This window comes from Cupressus sempervirens, chromosome 9, assembly GCF_028749045.1.
Source record: "Cupressus sempervirens isolate cs-2001-9-10 chromosome 9, ASM2874904v1, whole genome shotgun sequence".
In the NCBI taxonomy this organism is placed as follows: Eukaryota; Viridiplantae; Streptophyta; class Pinopsida; order Cupressales; family Cupressaceae; genus Cupressus; species Cupressus sempervirens.
Window position 1 is genome coordinate 333,884,098 of NC_143126.1, and position 15,475 is coordinate 333,899,572.

Sequence of the window (15,475 nt, forward strand, 5' to 3'; positions counted from 1 at the left end):
TCACCCAGTTGACTTGATGTGGTCAGCGTGCAAGATTTTAATTGTTGATCTATGTAACATCTATGGTTAGTGCATGCCCACAATAAAAAGTTGCATGAATATTAAGTAATGCAAGGAAGCACAAATATGATGCATGGACAAGGTGGGACTAGCTATGTAGGGTATTGTATTGAGTTGTGCCAAGCTCTAAACTTGTTGTGCCCTAGCTCTAGAATTTCTTTAAGCTCTAGGGTATGTTTACAAAAGTTGTGCCCTAGCTCTAGAATTTCTTTATGCTCTGATAACTTTTTGCTTATGTAAAAAAAAGTTTTAGAGTACTTACTTACTTACTAAATCAAGTAGGGGATTTTAAAACTTTTGTAAATCAAGAATTTGGTGTCAAGGAATTTTAAAATCTTTAAAAATGTGTCCACAAAAGGAATTCTCTAGGTAAACTGATTACCTAAAAGGGTTGTGCATGAAGATTTCCTTGAACAATTCTCACTATCTGTGAATGCAATCACTAAGGGGAGAGAGTTGATTCCTAAGAACCCTAGGATAGTTGTAGCTAAGGGTTTCTTTGATAGGGTTAACTAGGTAAGAGATGCCTAGGTCTCTATGGGAGGATTATAATTATTTAAGAAATGGTTTTAAGAATGAAAACTAGATACCCCTATGAGAAATGTTTGGGAATTTCACATTAGGAAATTAATAGTCCCTACAATTTTTTTTGATAGTGATCTACTAACTGATCTAGCTCAGAAGTATGATCCTATTATAGGGTGGGTAAAGAACCATGTTGGAGTAAATCTTTTTAAAGTTTTCCCTGAATTGATTAGTGAAGTTTTCAATTTCAACCCTAACCATGTTGTGCATGAGATAATTGATATAAATGACCTTCAGGCAATGTATGATGTACAGAGAATATATTTAAAGATAGGGCCACTACAAGAAAATTTTGCCAAAATTGGTACTTTGTTTATGATTACTGCCTGCACCCCAGAGCCATTAATGATGAGACATTTCAATCTTATGGCTCAAGCATTATATTTTTCTTTGTGCAAGATTTTTGGGATGGATGAGCCAAAAAATTTCCTAGGTTTTATTGTTCTCATCATGGCTCAAACTCTTCAATTTGGGATGAGCACTATTCTTGATTTTTCCACTTTTCTTGAATGAGAAATTCACAATGGTTTGGTGGGGATAGCACAAGGGAAAGTAAACAAACCATTCTATTGGTATTCATTGCTCATGCATGTATGTCTGTATAAGGGAGTTACCTACTTCTCCAAGTGTATGGAGCTAGAAGTAACCAAGGATGGTGAGAGGAATCCAATTCAACTATGGAGTGTGGATATGGCTTCAAAGGCTAGAGATGCCAAATTTGTGATGTTTGAAAAATATTTTGCATCCAATATTAGATTTCTCTTGAGAGGAGATAGCCCTAAGATTCTTGAATCATTTCTAGAATTGGTCAAACCCAAGGACCATGCAAAAGGACTTTTGGTTAGTCATAATTGGGGGGATATAATCCCATATAATGTTTCTATAGAAGTCAGAGTATATGGATTTTTGGGGAAGCCTCATGTGCTACCATTCCATGTGCCTTTGAAGATAGGGATAGCAGAGTTATTATGGAAAATTGAAAACATTGATGAAAGAGATTTACCCAAGAAAGGTACTTTCTTCCTGTTTGTTACTGTAGCACATGATTTTGTCTTTATGAGAAAAGAATGGAAACACCTTAGTTTATTTTTGGATAGGTAAAACATGGCAAAGTCCCATGCAAGATTTGTTGATCTAGAAGGATTCTATGATCTTTTAAGAGAAAGGAAAAAAGTTGCTCGCATGGTACAATAGGTATACTTTCTTGAGGATATTATCAAAAATATTTTCTCTTTATAGGAATAGGAATTAATGAAAGAAAAATGGATAGTGTTTAGCAAAACTTTAGAATTAATCAATGATTTTGACTCTAATTGTAACCCTCTAAAAGGTAAAAAAAAATTGGGGAGCCAAAGTGCAAGCATTGATGAATAATTTTGCTATAATAATACAAACAATGAATGAGAAGAATTCTACATATGCCAAGACCTATCCAGATAGGGTTGTAGAGGTACAAAGGAGGATAAATAGTAGAAACATAGTAGCTCATGGTTAGTTTACTTTGCAGAAAAGGGTAGGCTATGTGATGATGTAGAATGTGCAATAGGCTCCCCTTTAGCAAAGACAAAGACTAGAAAATCCATCTATAGCCCAATGCTCCAAAGAGGCAGAAATTTGAGCAAGGGTCTTCCTCCCATGTAGAAAAATACTCCCCAAGCCAAACCCCAATTAAAATAGATGATGGAGCATCTTTAAGGGAGCAACAAAGATAGATTGATAGAGAAGGGGATGTTATTGTTACTACCATAGACCTAGAGATTGGGGAACCACAAGAGACTTGTACACCCACTTTGGACCTTACAGTTGTAGAGATTGATCCAACTGTTGCCCAAGCTTTTGAGAGGTTTATAAATCATGAAAAGTTTGTTGAATATAAGGCCTTTGCACAATTTCTATGGAGATTAGATATAGGAAATTTTGAAAGAGCGTGTGGAAAGATAAAAGTAGAGCAACCTAATAAACTAGAATTTGTTATAAAGGAAGAGGTAAAATCTAAGTTTTTGAATGATTTTTCCCAATTTACACCTGAAGCTGGAAGGCAAATAGTTAAACATTCAAGGGTCCTTATTTTACCAGAATGGGAAATAGTTAATGCAATGGTTTTTGATTCAATAAGAAAAGAAAATGATGTTCAATATAAAACTGAAGAAGAGGTACTATAGGCCCATAGAGGAGTCAAATTCAATGATGACCACCAAGCCCTAGTGATTTGGTCAATTGAGAAGAGGAACAAAACTAGAATGTGGGAAATCTCTACTATAGAGCATACTGGTGCATTAATAGTAATTAGGGCTGGTGAGGTTGGCAACAATATTTTTTTTGGAATGGCTTTTGAAATGCTAAAATTTGGCAATGTGGTGTTTGGCTAGGAAGAGGATAGGTTTGTACAACTCAATGCTAGATTTGAAGAATTTTTGAAAGCATATGAGGAAAGGGGTAGGAAGATATAGTCATTAGAAAACCAAGTATCTAAAATGGAGAAGAAACTTGGGAAAAGAAAGGTGGGAGAGTCTAGTAGACCCAGAATTGCATACCCCCCATGGCCACCCATTGAACATATTAAGTCAACTTCTATTATTGAGGTACCAGACACCCCTAAAAGGCCTCAATTCTACACCATAGAGGACATTAAAGAGGAGAAGAATAAGTTATATGCATTACATGTACAATTGAATAATCAATATGAAGCAAAATTAAGGTAGGATGTAATGTATTTAATAGATATGATAGAATGGCCAACATCTTTTGATCAGTTGACAAGGATTGCAACCATCAGGGATGAATTAAGGAGAGATGAGGTTAGATTGAGATCTCTTGTACAGAAGTGGACATAAAGAAATAATAACATTATAGCTATGTGCATATCTATCATCCAGTTGCCCTGTCATTAAATAAAGATTTTTTTTTATTTATTAACTAAATTGGAAGGTTTTGATTACAAACAAGATTCTTTTTAGAAAAGATTAACAATTTATTTTTTCTAGTATATTGCTGAAAATTTTGATTTATTTCCTAGTGCTTTAAAAACTATTGATAAGGTAAAGGAAAAGGAAGAATGGAAAAAAGTATTGGATGAGATATTTTGTCAGAGAATGAATAGTGTCATAAATAAAATTGGCCACTTGTTATGGGCAATGACTAATGAGGAGTTGGTAAAAATATAGTTATTCTATAGTGCCATCAAAAAAGGTCTTGTTGATATAGAGGCAATTGGAAATTCTTTAATAATTGTACAAAGGGATTTCCTAGATTTTGATTGGCCTAATGACATTGCCTATAATGAATGGAAGGATAAATTCATGTCTATAGAGTAGATAGTAGAAGGTGATGAGGTAGAAGATGGTGCTAAAGTAACTGTTACCCTGATAGTTGATGATGAAGATAAGGAGAATCCCTAGGTTAAAGTAAGTTTGTAGGTAACTAGAGATGACTCATCACTTTCCAGCTTGATAGCCACTTACTTTGAGGATTTAGAACGATAAAAGAATTAGATCATAGTCTTCTTCTCATTCCAAGAGACGTAATGGAAAAGGAGCCCACCAAAAAAGTGTTTGATGTATAAGTATTTTGTTGCACACAATTTTGTCCTTTTTTGACAGGTGTATGTAAATATCTCTTGTAAAGGATAGCTATCAATTCTCTATGCCTGAAGCTTGTTGCATCTCACATTTTTTAAGTGAGATTCTAGGGCTAGAGAATGGTCTAATTTCTAATGCATTTTAGTATTACACTTATGATTTTTTTAGTCTAGTCTTTGAGAAACATTATGATATGTCTTCTCTGCATACTTTTTGAGAATACATCAATATGGAATGGTCTTGGTGTCTCTTTCTAAAGTCATTCTAAGTTACTCCAATTGTATACAATTTTCAAAGAAATTAATACAAATTTTGACCTGTCCCATACTGGTTCTTTCTAGATTTTGTCTCCTTTATTGTTATTTGGTTATTTTGAGATTGTGTGAGTAAAGCTAGTGCAATTGAATGCAATTCATTTAGGTTGTATGTCAGTTCATTATTGCTATTAATTCAATGAATTAATTAAAAACTATGATGAAGTTGATGAGATTGTTGTGGTAATAGAAAGGATGTCTATAAGGATGAATTCAGGTAAGAATTTATGATAATATTTGTTGTAAGGAAACAAATTAGATCCATAAAATTGCAGTAGAATCTGAATCCCAATGGAATAGGCACTAATCTAATTTATCTAGTATGTAGATAGGTGGATCATAAATGATCATCAAGTCTAAAATCACAATCAGCTTTATTTTCTTTTCCTGAAGATCTTCAAAGATGGTCAATACTTTTTTGCATGGAATGTTCTAGCCTTAGTTAGCCACTATTGCTAAGAATACTTGCAAATCTATGGAAGAATTTACAACCAAATCTTCCATATGGGATGCATTTTGTTTAAAATGTCAAAATTAGGTATGTGTTTGAGGATTGAAGATGAGAAGTAGAAAGAAATTAATATAGTTCTCATACAACAATAGTCAAATTGAATCAGCCTTGGGTATACCCACCCTAGTTTTGCAAAGCCTAAAGAGTAGAAAACCATCCTTGGTTTTGTTGAAGTTGGGTCCAAATGGTGTGCACATGTAATTATTAATAGGAATTGGCTAATCCTTAGGTTGTGTGAGTAATATCAATTTGGTATTGAGAATTTTTTTTTCTAGTAGTATTAAAACACCAACAAAATTGTGACTCTACTGGGGTATTGTTTAACACATGTGTAAGAAGTACTATAGTTTCTCTGGTCTTGTTGGGTATGTGTGTGTTAGATTTGTTAATACTATTTGTGGTAGTGATGGGTGCGTTTTAGTGAAAAACCTTGAGATACACTGATGCCACTGAGCTACACTGATGTATTCAACCCTTCCAAGTGTCTTATCTATCAAGCCAGAGTTGCAATTTTATGATATTTGTGATTGGTTCTATTATGTGTTTGTATATGATATATCATCCTTTGTCCTTTCCTTAAAGCTAAGAGATTTTTTTTTGTTACTTTTTCCCTAGAATAGGATGGTGACTCAATCAAGGTTTTGAAGCTAATGTTAATTTTATAAATAATGAGTATGGTTGAAAAAAGGAAAAACAAAAGAGCTTACACAAGAGCCAATCTTGATGTGCCAATGTATACTAACTTACCTCAAGGTGGTAGGAAGAATCCAAATAAGAAGAAGGAAGATCCAAATCCCACTTGGAAACCATGATCTAGTGTATCACTTAATTTTGAGTACTAGCCAATGATAGGGAGAGAGTCTTCTTCACTCAGTTCTAAATCAGAAACCACAAGACTCTTAGGAGGAATATTTAGTACCCCATTACCAGATGAATGAACATACTTGACAAGGATATGTCACCAGTAGGGAATAGGTCCCCTAGACTAGATCTGGTAGCTAAGATGGATCATAGGTTAGGACTCAAAAGTTCATTTGGAGATCCCTTTAATCCTAGAGCAATCCCACACATGGAACCCAATCTTATAGATCTGGATGACCTTGCTGATTTAGAAGCTACTTTTGTAGATCCTAAAGAATTGCAATCAGAGATAGGATTTTTGAAGAAATGGCTTCCTAAGGAAGAAGCTAAGTGTATCTATCTAGAGAAAGAAAAAGAGAAAGTTACCCTATATTCCATTATTGAAAAAGATAATCTTCTTAGAAGTATGGTTGATTTAAAAGAATAGAACAAGAAGCTAACATAGAGGACCTCGGTCCTTCATGGTGATGTACTTGGAGATGCAGACACTCTAAGATCTAAGGTTCTAGAACAAGAACCTGTCACCACTCATGTTCAAGCTTATAAGCCTATTCAAGTGGACCCTATAGAACATACTATGAAAACTACTAATAAGGGTAAAGGTAAAGCCCTAGGAATCCAAATAAATGAACCACAAGCTTTACCAAGCAACCTTATAAATCCTCCCATGTCAAAATTGGATCTAGATTTGGAAAAGGCTAGGAAGGAGAAAGAATATGTTGCCAAAGAACTTGAAAAGGTTGAGAATGAAGCCCAAGCCACAGAAACTAGGAGAAAAATCCAATTCATAAAGTAAAATTTTGCATGGCTTCATGGCCAAATTTGTCTCTCCTAGTTGCAACTCCTATTCTACTTTTTGGTCCATTAATCTCAATTTAGGGTATATCTTAGATGGCTCTAGCCCTATCATCCACTATTAGTACTCAAATTCCTCCAGCTCAACCTCAACAATCTCAGAATATTGTTCTTAATCAAGCCAATATAGCAAGCAACTCAAATGTTGCTGATTTTCAAAAGAAACCTATCTACATGGAAAAATATAGACAAATGTCATTTGTAGGTATTCTTGGTGCCCCACACCCTATATCTTTTGACTTGAGAGACAAAGTTGCCAAGTTCTCTAGGAATAATGCTATTACTGGTGAAGAGCATTTAAGAGTTTTTATAGACATGCTAAATGACTTTGAGGTTGAACATGAGGATGTTGTGATGAAGTTATTTGTTCATTCTTTGACCGAGGATGCAAGAGATTGGTTCAGAAGACTGCCTGATGACAACATTAGTTCATGGAATGATTTGGAAAGTCTATTCAAAGAATAGTATGGAGATAATACAAGTGTTGGATTTATGTTGAATGATTTTAATAACATTAAGAAGAACCCTAATGAATCCACCTTTGATTTCAATGTAAGATTCTAAAAGGGTATGTAAAAATTGTTCTAGGTTATGAGGCTAAATGAGGATGTTTGTTTTACAACTTATTTTAATTCTTTTGACACCAAAATGGCTTACCAATTAAGTGATTAAGATCCCAAAAATTTGAGAGATGCTTATAATATTGGAGTGAATATTGAAAACAATAGGAAGACATCTAGTAAGCTAGGTAGGAGAGATGATCAAAAGTTATTTAATCCTAAAACTAATAACAAAAGGGAGGCTAATAAAGCCCCTATAGGAAAGAAGTCTAAAGAACCTACAATAGGCCAAGTATTGGACTTGTTGAAAAAGATGAACCCAACTAATTTCAATACATATAAGCCAAATGTTGGTGAGAAAGTCCCTGTCAATAAAAAAAATTCAATAGACAACCTAGAATGTAGAACTATCCCTATACCACTCAATGGAGGGATGGTAAGCCAATTCCTAACTAAGCCCAAAATGTGAAAGACAAAGGTACACCAGATCCTTTACAAAAAAGCTCTTTTATTATGAATGATGATGTACCATGTTGTATTATTTTTCACTCACCTCACTCCTTAGAATATTGTGCTTTTGCTCAGTCCTTTGCTTCAAACCATAATGCACAAAATGAGGAGGAGGAAGAAGAAAAAAGCCATGATGATGTAAGTTGTAATATGGTGAGCATGTGCAATGAGGATCTGGATTCTAATTTAGAAGAAATAGAAGGTGATCTTGAAGAAGAGAAAATTTCTTATCATTTACATCATCAAAAAGTGTTTTTAGAAAATGAAGGGTACGACGAAGATTAGATATGTGCTACATCTTCTGAAGTTAGTCATGTGAACTTGAGAATGCCTTCTAAAGAGGAAATTTATAGGATTACTGCAAAGATGATTTCCCAAGTACATATTAATTACAATTTGAGAAATTGAATAGTTAGCAATGATGTTGGGAAGCCTTCTAGTATATTCATAAAGGATATTACTGATAAGATGAAAGATGAAGATAAGAAGGCTAATGTAGACACAACTAAGATTAAATAAATCAAAACCAAGAAGTGGGAACCCAAGAAGAAAGTCCAATTTCAAACAAATGAGACAACAAAAGAAATTGTGCATCAAAAGGGATCAGGACTTGATATTGTCAAGACAATAGTGGTTCTTGTTGTTCAAATGGCTCTTACTCTAAGTATGATTGTGAAAGCCACTATATTTAATCATATTGACATGATATCCATGTTATCACAAATTACTATGAAAGTGCCCTTGTCTAAATTGTTTAGAATTGAAGAACATAAGAGAAAATCTTTGTCATGGTTGGAAGGGATAGGAGATAATAATAACAACATAGAACAAAGTGCTATTCAACAAGCCCCATTGGTAATAGAAAATAGTGGTATTATGTCTCAAATTCCCCAAATATTCTTAGATGATTCATCAGTAGCATACATAGAAGATATTGACCCATTCTTTCTCAGTCTAACTATAAAAGGAAAGACCCTAAAAAATTGCATGATAGATTCAGGAGCTTCTAACACCATCATGCCTTTCAAAGTAATGGAAGCTTTAGGGTTGAAAGTAGACACTAAACAAGGAAGATACAAAGGTATAGATGCTAGAGAAGTCCCAATCATAGGTATTATAAAAGCTTTACCATTTAAGCTAGCTACATATCCTAAGGTAAAATTGACCATGTCAATCCTTGTAGTTGATATTCCTCCACACTAGGAAATGTTGCTTTCTAGAAAATGGAGTGCTACTATGGGAGGTAGCCTACAATGTGACTTAACTTATGCAAATTTTCAAATAGGTGACAAGGCTGTTAAAGGAGATAGAGAGCCAAGGGTTAGTCATATCTTGGGGAAAGAAATTGACAAAGATGCTACTTGTTTTTTAGATACTTGTGTGAATGCATTTAGAGCTGAATTAGTGATCCAAGAAGTTGATAAATTTCCTGATGTTATTGGACATGAAGTTGAGTGTTGTAAAAACTCACCAATATTATGGACAATGTTCTTTGATGGGGCCAATTCTAAAGAAGGTGCAGGGGCAGGGGCAATTTTTGTTTCTCCAAAAAAAATACTTTTAGATATTCCTTTACCTTGAATTTTTCATGCACTACCAATATAGCTGAATATGAAGCCTAGTTGTTAGGTTTGAAAGTTTCTACCCACCATCAGATCGAGAAGTTGCATGTTATAGGTGATTTTGAATTTATTATCTCATAGATAAGGGGAACATATTCTTCTAACAATAGAAGGTTGAAACAATATAGAAATGTTGTTTGGGATCAGATTGAACTTTTTGATGCATTCGGTATTTCATGGAGAGATAGGATTTAGAATAGGATGGCTGACTTATTGGAAAATGTAACAATTAAGCCACAAGAAGTATCATTTGTAGGAATATCATAGATTGATATCTAGAATAGACCCTCAATACCTAATAATATTCAACATTGGCAAGTGTTTGAAGATTACAAAGACATTTTCAATTTCTTGTTGAATGAAGAAAAGTACCATGGTCAAGAGTTGGATTGTAGTGATTTGGTTGAAACAATAGATGGTAAGGAAAAAATATTTGTCCAAGAGGTCATATAATTAAAGACTAATAAGGTACCTAAAGGTATAGTTATTTTGGAGAGCATGTTTGATAACTAAGATAGGGCAAGGCCTGGGGCTAAAGCTTGTAAACCCCAAGAGCTAGAAGAGATAAACCTGGGTACTAATGAAGCTCCAAAGAAAGTTTATATTGGTCATAATTTGTCAGCTAAAATTAAGGAGCATTTGATTGACCTATTAAGAAAGTATAGATATGTTTTTGCATTATCATATGATGACCTAAAAGCTTATAGAGAAGATCTCTTTCAACATGTCAAACCACTAAAGGACAATGTAAAACCTTTTAGGCAAAAATAGAGACCAATTAATCCCACCCTATCTCCTAAAATGCAAGATGAATTAATGAAGTTAAGGGATGAGGGAATAATTAAACCTATTAGACATTCCACTTGGGTCTCAAATTTAGTACCTATCAGGAAAAAGAATGGAGATATTAGATTGCATGTGGATTTTAGAAATTTGAACATTTCTTCCTTAAAAGATAATTATGGATTGCCAAACATGTAAGCTATGTTACAACAAGTAATTGGGTTTGAACTCATGTCTATGATGGATGGATTCTCAGGATATAACTAGGTCCTAGTGAAAGAAGAAGAGCAATTTTAGATAGCATTTACAACTCCTTAGGGAATATATGTATATGTAAGAATGCCATTTGGATTGATTAATTCTGGTGCCACATTCCAAAGAGCCATGGATGTGGCTTTCCATGAGTACATCAACAAATTCATGGTTGTATATCAAGATGACCTCACACCTTATTCCAAAATGGCTAAGGACCACTGTAGGTGTTTGGAATTTTTATATATTAAAGCATTAGAATATTGAGTGTCATTAAAGCCTAAGAAATGTACCTTTGGGGTAACTAAGGGTAAGTTATTGGGACATATAGTGTCAAATGATGGAGTGAAGATAGACCTTGAAAGGGTAGAAACCATTGATAAGGTCACTAAGCCAAAGAGTGTGGAAGGAATTCAATCTTTCTTTGGACAAGTTAACTTTCTAAGGAGATTTGTTACAAATTTTGCTGAGATTAGCAGACCTATCTCAAAAATACTCAAGAAAGGAGCCACTATAATATGGAATGGTGAACCTTCATAGGCATTTCAAGATATTGAAACTACCATACAAGATGCTCCAGTTCTAAGGACTCCAAACTATACAAAGCCAATGCACATTTTTTCTTTTGCATCTTTCCATACTATAGCGACAATTTTGTTACAAAAGAATGAGGAAGGATATGAACAACCCATTTCTTTTTTTAGTAAGTCACTATAGCCAACTGAATTAAAGTATGAGATAAATGAAAAAAAAGCATATGCTTTGGCAAAGGTTGTTAAGGCTTTTAGATGCTACTTGGTAGGTGCTATTGTCATTGCATTTGTGCCTAGTGCCACAATGAAAGACATATTTTCTCAACAAGAAGTGTCAAGAAGTAGATGTAGGTGGATAAAAAAGATCCAAGAGTTTAATATTGAAATATAGACAAAAAAATTAGTAAGGGGTGAATATATAGCTAAACTTATGGCTTAGTCCAATTTGGATGCTAATCAGACAAATATGGTAACAAATGACCTTAGATCTAATTTATGTGACATGGATCACTATGAGTGGTATGTTGATGTTATTCATTATCTGCAACACATGGAAGCTCCATCCCACTTAATTGAAAATAAGAAGAGGAGAATTAAATTACAAGCCATCAAATACATAATTGTCAAGGGTAGTTTATGGTGGAGAAATTTTGAGGGAATATTACTGAAATGTGTTGATCAAGAAAAGGCTAAAGAAATATTGAATGAGATTCATAATAGAGTTTGTGGAGGACATTACATGGCCAAGATTACTGCACTGGTGGCCATCCCTTTTTAAAGATGCTCAGATCATGGTTAGAAGATGCGATGCTTGTCAAAGGTTTTTTGGAAAATTAAAAATTTTAGGTAATACCCCATTAAAGCCAGTTGAGGTTCAAGCACCATTTCAGCAATGGGGTATAGATTTCATAGGTGAAATTTCTCCTAAATCTAGCACTGGTTATTCTTGGATCTTAGTTGCTACTAATTATTTTACAAAATGGGTAGAAGGAATCCCTACAAGAAATGCAAGTAGTAAAGTTGTCAACAATTTCTTGCTAAATAATATTATTTCCAGGTTTGGTTCTCCTCAGAGAATTGTGATAGATAATGCAATGTGCTTTAGGTATGAGGAATTCATAAAATTCTATGACAAATATGGCATTACCAGATCTACATCCTCCCCATATCATCCACAAGGAAATGGACAAGCAAAATCCACAAATAAAAGCTTGTTAAAAGTCATTAAGAGGACCTTGGATGATAACAAGAAGGCATGGGATTCTAAGTTATAGCTAGCAATATGGGCTAATAGGGTGATTATAAAGAAAGCCATTGGAGTAGCCTCATTTGATATGGTATATGGGATTCAGGCAAGGATGCCTCAGAATAACACAATGAGCCTATATAACTATATTCAAATGTATGATGAAGATATCATTGATGATATGCAAGAAAGGATGGATGAGCTAGTAGGATTAACAGAAATCAAGAGAGAAGCATTCCTCGGGAACTAAAAGTTGCAATTACAGGTTAAGACATTATATGACAAAAGGATAGTAAGAAAAAATTTGAAGATGGAGATTTAGTCCTCATGTAGAATGCCGAAATTGAAGATAAAGGAAAACATGGGAAGTTTGATCCTATATGGTTAGGTCACTATTTAATTGAAAGTACATGGGGCAAAGACTCATATATTCTCAAAGATTTGTCAAAAAATATTTTGGAACTACCAGTTCATGGATAGTTCTTGAAGAGGTATTTCTGCTAAAATACTTATTTTCCATGAACAGTAGTTTAGGGCTTTTCTGTACATTCTTATAAATCCTTTGGTCTATGTATAATTTCTTGTATATTTTTGCTTTCATGTGGTTGTTTCTCTCTTAGAGTTGTCAGTTTTAAGAGCTCCTTGTTTTTTGGCCTACTTCTCCCAAAAATTCTAAGACCTCATTTGAATCTAGAGAATTTAATGTCCCTAGATAGAGCCACTATTGGCTTGGTTTTTCAACATTCTTGTTTTTGTGCATTTCAACAATGAAAAACCCTGACAATGTGAGTTAAAATTCTGAAATTAGGTCAAACCCTAGGTAAATTTCATTAAAACCCCTCGTGTTTTATCTTGTTTTAACCTAGCTTTTAAAAAATTCCAAAATGACTTTAAGCGGGACATTTTACCCTAAGTTTTAAAAATTGTGCAAGGATGACTTCATAAATTTTGGTTAAACCTTTTATATCCTTGTTTTGATTATAGTTATTATGAATATTCCACTTGAAATACCATATTGTAGCACCTTTTTGACCCACCATCAATCTTGGTTAGATTGATGAAGGGCACTTCCTTGCATCACTGAAATACAGGGATTTTAACTAGTGCAGGCAACATAACTACATTTGAACCCATTTTTAGACCAAAATTTTCAACCATCTAATAAATTGGGGTCAATTTGGTTGAAATGTGCAAGGAAAAATATATATTTTTAAATACAAGCCTGTGTTGGTCAAAATTTTGACCAAAACGGGCTTACACTATGTCAAAATTAAAAAAAGCATTGTTTGCCGCCCTAATTTCATTGTTAAGTGATTGGAAGACAGCTCGTGCACTCAACCATTTTCTACACTGCATTTTGTGGCCAGAAATATGCACCAAAAGGGTTTTATAGCTTCAACACCAATAGGGTTTGATAGCTTGGGTTCTTTGGTGCTTGATTGTAGCAGAGGAGAGCTCGTGAATGCTTCAAAGTTGACATTGAAAGAGATTATAGAAGTGAAAGCTCTTGCAACATCAAAAAGTCATAGTGAAGCTGAAAGAAGGTGGCATGAAAGGATTAAATAACACTTGGAAATGTGGAAGAGTCTCCTTCCTAGCATTACAAAGGTGAGTTGAAGTTTTTTTTATAGATTGACATTTGATTAAAAAAATTATCCACCTAAATTCATAAAACTAAGGGTTAACCTGCACAATACAAGGAAGAAGAAGCATGCTCCATTATGTCTTTTCCATAAAGTAGTATTTGATAAACATATAATGATTTCCCATCTAAAGGATATCTTAACATAGATGAAAGGTTAGGTTTCTACCATGGGATAAAAGATCACTCTCTTCAAGACACATTAACTTGCATCCAAAGACAAATTATTGTACAACATTAAAAATTCTATGATTGTCAACATAGCTCTCATTCACTTGTGAGTTAGGAGAGGTTTCTTACTACCCACCAGGATAACACCCCACCTTTAGCCTCTCTCATATGACTGGTCAGAAATGAAGGATGCAGATCTGTACAAGTCCTAGTCTATGGTGATCTAGGACAATTATGGATAGTCTCTAGAAATAGAATTTAAAGAACAAATACAATGAAAATAGCACGAAAATGTAATTTGAATCAAAATAAGACTCATTTTCCTATGACAAAACATTATTGTGTTGTAGTGGTAAAAATCAAGCTGAAGATTAGTTTTTGTGACAAATCACACTCTGTTGTTTTGAATCTATTTGACCTCTCTATTTAGGCAAAAATGTTTGTTGAATTTTTAGCTATCCTAGTTACTGCATAACTTTCTTCTATCATATAATTTTTGTTTGAAAGCCCCTCATATTGCTTTTAAACTTGTATCTACACCTTACATTTGTATACTTTTGAGCACAATAAGGCCTACTTTCATGTTAACTAGTTAAATTTTGCTTAGTTTTCTTCTAATTTGTTAGATCCATACCTTGGTTGTAGCATTAAGATGGCGCCACAACTCTTCATCTTGTGTCTTCAAAATTTTTGTCATTCGTACCATTGTAGAATGGATGCCCATAGTGGTATTGTTTAGTTTCTAGGAAAAATGATCCAAAAAATTACTCAGTAAATCTACAAAATAAGAAAAAGCATCTTCTTCTGCATGGACCTGTGTAGCAACCAAAATGATTGTAATTAGGATACAATGAATTTCAATCGAGATCTACATATCAAGTGATTTAAAGTTTTGAATGAAAGTCTAGTGCACATGCTTTGACTGAAATATGCATTATAAGCAAGCAACATTGATGTAAACTAGTTTATAGCCTTAAATTGAAAATTCAATTTTTTTTGTGGTTAAAAGTTCTATAGCCTACAAAGTTAGAAAATATTCAATTGTGCATGAAATCAACAAGAGCAAAAATAGTTAGTTGTGTATAAATAATGCTTTGAAGTAAATGGTCTAAATTGGCCTCTTGAAGTAGAGATGTACATTCTCTTTTCAATAGAAAAGGCAACATGTAAAAATTCTTTCAATGCATTCTATTATCATCTACAAATAGCCATCTAAACACTGCATGTTTTTCATCAATGATTTGAGGCATCTTTGTCTTGCCAGGCAGAGGAAATGGAAAACATCTCCTACCTAAACCAGACTACTTATCTAATTCTATTAGTTGAATCTGCTTCTTTCAGTTAGTACTTCTGAATGGTAATGTTTCATGCATGTTTCATCTACATTTTTGT